Source organism: Hyaena hyaena, unplaced genomic scaffold, assembly GCF_003009895.1.
Source record: "Hyaena hyaena isolate Hyena2069 unplaced genomic scaffold, ASM300989v1 scaffold_1310, whole genome shotgun sequence".
Taxonomy (NCBI): domain Eukaryota; kingdom Metazoa; phylum Chordata; class Mammalia; order Carnivora; family Hyaenidae; genus Hyaena; species Hyaena hyaena.
Genome location: NW_024081920.1, coordinates 239,794 through 247,463, shown reverse-complemented (window position 1 = coordinate 247,463; position 7,670 = coordinate 239,794). Strand labels below are relative to the sequence as shown.

Here is a 7,670-nt window from a genome sequence, read left to right as displayed (position 1 = left end):
ACTGTTACTATTTTACTATTTAATAATACCTGCTTAAATTTCAAGATGTATTTAAGACCTTGGCAATACTATTGTATTGGTTAGAGTTCTCCAGATCAACAGAAGCAATAGGATACGTACTGGGGACTGAGGATTATATATGGAGACTGTAAATCCTACAATCTGCCTTATACAAGCTGGAGGTCCTAGAAAGTTGGTGTCATTCAGTCTGAGTCTGAAGACATGAGCACCAGGGTGCTAAAGGCAGAAGAAGATCAATTGATGTCTTTGCTCAAACAGTCAGGCAGGAAGGACTGAATTCCTCTTTCCTTCCCCGTTTTGTTCTATTTAGGCCCCAACCTGATAGGATCATACCATCCTGTACTGAGAAGGGCAAACTGCCTTATCTATGAGTTCATGGATTTTTGTAAATCATGTGCGGGTGAGTTTTGTACAAATTCCATGTCATCATCCAATTCTAAGACAGAGTCTTCCAAGTTGAGGATATGGTTTTTCATTCATTCATTGAATGTCAGTGTATATTAAAATGATATATGATTATGTAGGATACTATAAACTAGAGGAAGGATGAGAAGCAGAAATATTATCGGCAATAGCACACTATGCCCTGAGGTACTATCGCCCTCATTAGTGAGTTAGCCCTGGACCTAAAGTTTGGATTAGTTTGTGTTTACTAGGCAGGAAGGTTGAAACAAACAAACAAACAAACAACAATAAAAGAACAACTGGTATTCCAAGCAGGAGAAAAAAACGTGTTGTTCAAGTTTTGTAATACTGAAAATGTCAAATTCTATCCTAGGTTCCTCTATGTAAAATAAAAATGTTATACTATTACATAAATATATGTATCCTTTAAAGAAATTATTGATTTGCAAAGATCTGCACTGCACTGTTTCACTTCAGATTATCTTCTGAAGCAATAACATGGAAGCAGGGAGCATGATGATATGTATGTTTAGGGGCTAATCAACTAACCTGTAGTGACAGGGGACCTGAATGGGGGTGGGGCAGTTCAAGAGAATGGAAGTATATATACTTAACGGGAGAAGGCAGCAGTTTGCATTTCAGTCAAGGTATTTGACGTGGGGAGTGGGGATTATTCTGATTTTCTTAAGAAAAATAGAATGACTAACATTACAGAAAGACAAATCTGGCAGCTGGCACAAAGACATAGTCTCACACCTGCACACACATGTGGCCTCCTTGATACTGGTGGTGTCTTCCAAACATGAATGTAATAACCATTTAATCAACTGCTTATAAGGTTTGTATTTTCTTTTTATGTGCTAATTGCATTTAGAACTTCCTCTTTATTCTCCACTATTTAGACTATTATTCTACATCTATTTACTTCAAAACTATAGTTTTCCGTGGATATATTTATCACTAAATTGCTAATAGGTGACATAGAGACAGAAGTTAAACTAATCATGGAATTCCATCTACAAGGATGTAATAAACCCAGGAGGAAAAATTCAAAAGCCCAACAAAAGTGGTCACTTTTGAGAAGTAGCAGCTCAGAAATGCAGCACGCATGTGTAGTGGTTTATGGATTGTGAGGCTAGAGGTAAGAAAAAGGTGCTGGAAATAGATGCACACACACACACACACACACACACACACACACACAGTATGTACAAGAAAAAGAGAGGAATGGAGAAAAGCATGAAAGCAAGAATGAGAGTACAAGCATGTTGAGAAAAGAAAGACAGCAACTTTCAGTTGATACTGATTATATACAAAGGAAATCCGCAAGACTTTTGCAACATATGTGAGAACAAAAGAGGACAAGAACAGAACAAGGCAAACAAGGCAGCATAACAAACAACTGGCCTATATCCCACTTTATGGGATAGTATCAATTCCCTAGTGATCAGGAATTGGTATAAAAGCAAATCATGTTGTGTTAAATTTATGCTTATTTCCAATGTACCTTTTAACACCTTCAAATATTAACAGTTCCTTTAAATAATATCAACAAGATGGGGCGCCTGGGTGGCTTAGTCGGTTAAGCGTCCGACTTTCGCTTAGGTCATGATCTCACGGATCGTGGGTTCGAGCCCCACATCGGGCTCTGTGCTGACTGCCAGCTCAGAGCCTGGAGCCTTGTTTCAGTCTGTGTCTCCCTCTCTCTCTGACCCTCCCCTGTTCACGCTATCTATCTTTCTCTCTCCTAGAAATAAATAAAAATTAAAAATAAATAAATAAATAATGTCAACAAGTTATCTTCAATAAAATGCTTTAATCCTAGCATAGAGTGGTAGCCAGGCACCAATTATACTAAAATGTATCTCTCTTAATTAAATGTTTCCACTTATAACTAATAATGACTCTGGGATTCCCTCAGTCATACAGATTTGATAGCTAAACCAAGGTTTGAGGTATGGAATCAGAGCCAGCTTGAGGCACTCACCCACATGTAGCAGTTATCCTAATATATTTCATTTTAGTCCTTTATTCCTTTAGCCTCCAGTTACAAAAGATCATTGATTCTTATCCAACAAATATTTATTGACCGTCAAATGGGTGAAAGCATCAGGGAACATCAAGATAAACATAAAATATTCTCTGACCACAGAGAGATAAGTCAAGTAGGAGAAACATATGTGAAATAAATGTCAAATAAACATTTATATAACTAACATGCAAAAAGTTACAAAGTAAAGAATATTCTATCTTGGATGGAAGACAGAGAAGTGTCCCAGAAAAGGATTCTAAAGGACATGACACTAAATTTAGGATTTGGACAAAGACAGATGAGAAAAAAGATGAGCCTTTTTTAATTACACATAAAAGCATAATATTTGGAACAGCATAGCATTCTGGAAATTAAGGGGACACAAAAAAGAGAGTTAGTCATGTAAAGGTAGGATACTGGTAATTAACACCCCTCTCTAGCCAAGATTATACTGTGATCACTATTATAAATGTTTAGTACCATATTTTCTTTATTTTCTGTTCATTACATAGAAAAAGATATGTTATTTTCTGAGCAACATTTCTCTTGATCTAAAACTCTTCCACCCTTATCTTATCACAGGGTGAATTTTACAACTAGTGTGAATTTTAATGTTTATTTATTTTTGAGAGAGATAGAGCATGAAATGGAAAGGGGCAGATACATGGAGAGGGATGGAGAGGGATACAGAGAATGGAGAATGGAGAGGGATACACAGAATCTGAAGCAGTCTCCAGGCTCTGAGCTGTCAGCACAGAGCCTGTCACTGGGCTCAAACTCAGGAGGTGTGAGATCATGACCTGAGCTGAAGTACAATGCTCAACTGACTGAGCCACCCAGGGACCCCATTTTGTGGGTGTTCTTTCTGGATGACGTACTTTGAATCACAAACTTTAAAAATACTTTTTGTGCCTCACAAGTCCGTTTCCTAACCCAGGTTCACAAAGATTTACTCCTATGTTTTCTTCATAGGAGTAACTATTTACTGTTTTAAATAGCTTTTAATAGTTTTACAAGTTTTACTTGTATGTAAGTCTTATATTTTAATATATTTTGTTTGTATATAATGTGAGGTAGGGGTCTAAATGCATTCTTTGCATGCCAATATGCAATTGTCCTACCATCATTTTTGAAAACAATACAATTTCTTAAAGATGAAATATTAAATAACTTTAAATGTACCTTGTGATGTTCTTGATTTGAAGTTCTGTTAATGCAATTAACAAATTCATAGAGTGTCACTAGCCTAACAAATTAGGCTATAGGAAATAGAGGCTGATTACTTTTCTGTTCCCTTTTCATGTGCTGAGTCTAGGGAAAACATTTTGAATATTAATAGCTATCTCGTGATGAATATTTGAGGGCTAGGTATATTTTCATGTTTTTCTAGTATTCTACTTACATGTGTCATGATATTATTCCTGTCCATATTTTATAAAATGTTTTGTTTCCATCCTAACAATTATTGTAGAATAAGGAATCACAACATTTCCACAGACCCAAATGGTGAAACAAATGGCTACACAAATACACATTTAGCAAACTAATTTTTGCCATCACAGAAAGGCTCTTCTGAGAGCCACATCCTGATATCACTTTCGGGCAATGTCAATCTTTAATGCCTCTGAAGTGGAAATCTCTACCTTCTTCCTCATTGGGACACCAGGCATGGAGCATGCTCACATTTGGGTCTCCATCCCGATTTGCTTCATGTACCTCCTTGCCATACAGGGGAACTGCACCATCCTCTTTTTCATAAAAACAGAGACCTCTCTGCATAAGCCTATGTATTACTTCCTCTCCATGCTGGCCTTTTCTGACCTGGGACTATCCATCCCCTCCCTTCCAACCATGCTGAGAATCTTCTTGTTCAATGCCACTGGAATTTCCCCAATGCCTGCTTTGCCCAAGAGTTTTTCATTCATGGATTCTCAGCTATGGAGTCATCAGTTCTTTTCATCATGTCCATTGACTGATTCATAGCCATCTACAGCCCTCTGAGATATACCTCCATCCTGACCAGTGCCAGAGTCTTTTAAATCGGCCTCATATTTGCTATAAAAAGTATCTTATTGGTCTTCACTTTCCCCTTTATTCTAAAAAGGCTGAAATTCTGTATGAAAAGCCTTCTTTCCAAATCATACTGCCTCCACCAGGATGTCATGAGGCTAGCCTGTTCTGACAACAGGGTCAATGTCATCTATGGGCTTTTTGTTGTTCTAACAGCTATGTTAGATTTGGTGTGCATTTCTGTGTCCTACATGCTGATCATGAAAATTGTTCTGGGCATTACTTCACACAAGGGCCACCTCAAGGTCCTCAACACCTGCATCTCCCACATCTGTGCTGTGCTCATTTTCTATGTGCCTATCATCACCTTGACTATTATTCGCTGGTTTGCCAAAAATGTTTCTCCAGTTCTTAGGATCATCATTGCTGATACCTTCCTTCTGGTTCTCCTTCTAATGAATCCTACTATGTACTCTGTGAAGAGTCAGCAGACTAGAAATCTGATTCTTACGAAAGTATGTGAGAGACAAGGTTGATGGGAAACTTGAGCTGCCATGAATGCCCAGCTCACGTGGCAACATTGAGCAAATGGTCCAAGAATGATAGTGAAGTAGTAGAGATTGACAAAAAAATATATTTCATATACTTGGTAGGCTCCTCAAATTCCAAATTATTGATTTCATTTAGCAGGAACAACATCTTAGATGGCTTGGGGTTATAGTACATTGACCACTGCATGTCCTACCTCCTTTTTCTCTTATAACTCTGCACACAATCAGCTATAAAATTATATCAACCACATCCACAGAAGTACCATCCTAATTTGATTAAATAAATTTTTCAACTTGTTCTAAGAAAAAAAAGAGGAAATTAGTATGTTCATTTGGGGGAAAATAAACATAACTCTAACTCAGGCATGATCAGCTCTGACTAGTGTGAACTGAAAAATAAATCACACATACACACTTACACACACACAGACACGCACACACACATAGCATCAGCATCTCCTAAACACCTATTTGGTGGTGCACGTGTGTGTATGTTTCTGTGTTTGTGTGTTTGTGTGTGTGTGTGTGTGTGTTGGGGGGAGAGAATGAGCAAATATTTCATCAATTTATATTTTAAGATCTCTGCAATATATAAATAATATATATGTTTATTATATTTATATATATTTTTATATTTATTTTATATTTACATATATATGTTTTAAAGTTTATTTTGAGAGAGGGAGAGAGAGAGAGTGGGGAACAGGCAGAGAGAGAAGACAAGAGAGAATCCAAAGAGAATCCAGCTCTGTCACCGCAGAGCCTGATGTGGGGCTTGATGTCATGAACCATGAAATCATGACCTGAGCCAAAATCAAGAGTCTGATGATTAACTGACTGAGGCACCCAGGGGCCCCTCTGCAATATATTTAATAAACCATCTCTTTTAGTATGCATATTAGGTGAGCTGCTTCTTACCTAAGTTTGTTGGGTACTCCAAGTTACTCTCTTTTTGCCAATTATATGCCTAAGCAACATTATTTCTTAATTCCCTATATCCTACATTAATATGTGTGTGATTGAAGTAGAATATTTTATTTTTAAAATTTATTTATTATTTATTTTGAGAGAGAAGTGAGAGAGGGCGTGGATGGGGGAGGGGCAGGGAGGGAGAGAAGGAGAAACAAAATCTCTTGACAAGGGGCTCCATATCACAACCTGTGAGATCATGACCTGAGCTGAAATCAAGAGTTGGATGCTAAACTTACTGAACTACCCAGGTGCCCCTAAAATAGAATATTTTAATTTTTATCTTTGTCAGTGCTTAGCAAAGTACCTGGAACATATGAATTGTTTGTTGTATGTTTGTTAAAAGCATAGCAATCCTAACACATTTTGAAGACATGAATATAATGCATGATAAGAATGCCAAAGAATCCATTAAAGTGTGTTTGAAACCTCCCATTAATGTAAAGTGGACTTCTACAAATTAATTACTTGGACAGAAATTAAAACAAAAGCAAGCACAAATATTCTCAAAAATCCTAAAATAAGCAGAGTAATATCATGTATGTAGATAGGATCTAGTCAGGTCCTCACTAAAAGTCATCTAACTGAATTTAGTCTCATTTCTAATAAGCACTACTATTTAATCCACACTAAACCCTGAAAATTAGAAAGCCTGTATTAGTGAGATAAACACCCCATGCTAGAGACTGTACTGTGGCATACTATCTTAAACACAACATTCTCAGGTAAGACATTACAATAGCTCACAGATATGAAATAGAATTTGCAGGAACTGGGGGAGCTATAGCATCCTTTAGTAGTCACTGTTAGCTTCAACAACTCTTGCTCTCTTCACCTTTATTCTTTGCTTCAATCACTATTCTGAATGAAGCCCCCTACATAATGAATTAATGGTCACAAATTGTAGGAATAGGTAATGTCCCCACTTCTTACATCTCTAATAATAGAGAAGAGAGTGAACTTTCACTATAAACTTCACTTCGAGACAAAGAAAAGGCTGAAAATTATGAATTACTTGATATTTTTTAAACCAGAACTGGTCATAATATTCATGAATATGAATTTAATGTGATTGGCAAAACTGGGTCATGGCACTACTATGATCACTGTGACTGGGATAAACAAAGGAAGGAGTTTCTGTTCCTAGGAGGCTTGGAGAAATAGAAAAAAATATTATTTGGACATTTCCAAATATTATTTGGAAAAAATAGACAAAAGATATTAAATAAAGTAAAAGAAACCCAAATAAAACTAGTTGCTGTCTACTAGACCTGCCAACAACGGCAGAATGGCATAAGTGAAAAATAATGTAAAAAACATGATTTAAGAAAAAAATTATTACAGGAGGGAGGGGCAAGATGGCGGAGAAGTAAGGAGCTCCGTACTTGCACTTGCGCCCATACATCACACAAAAAAGATCTGAAGCCATTGGAAACCTTACAAAACCTGAGAGATTGGGAGAAAAAGCAGGCAGAATCCACAGAGAAAGCCTTCTAACGTTGAGTGCAAACTGGGGAAGATAAAATCGGGCCGGGATCGGAGACTCCAGGGTGGGAGGCGATCCCCCTCTACCCTCTACGGGGAGTGAGAGGGGAAAAGGAGAGAGTCCGAAACAAAAACCTCCACTCAGGGGGAAAAACCTCCGCTCGGGGCATGGAAAGACCATACTTGCCAAATACCTG

General features: G+C 37.4%; 1 pseudogene; it reads left to right on the top strand.

Annotated features, from left to right (window-relative positions):
- The first annotated feature begins 4,063 nt into the window (after positions 1 to 4,063).
- Positions 4,064 to 5,004, top strand: LOC120224921 (annotated as a pseudogene).
- Positions 5,005 to 7,670: the final 2,666 nt, after the last annotated feature.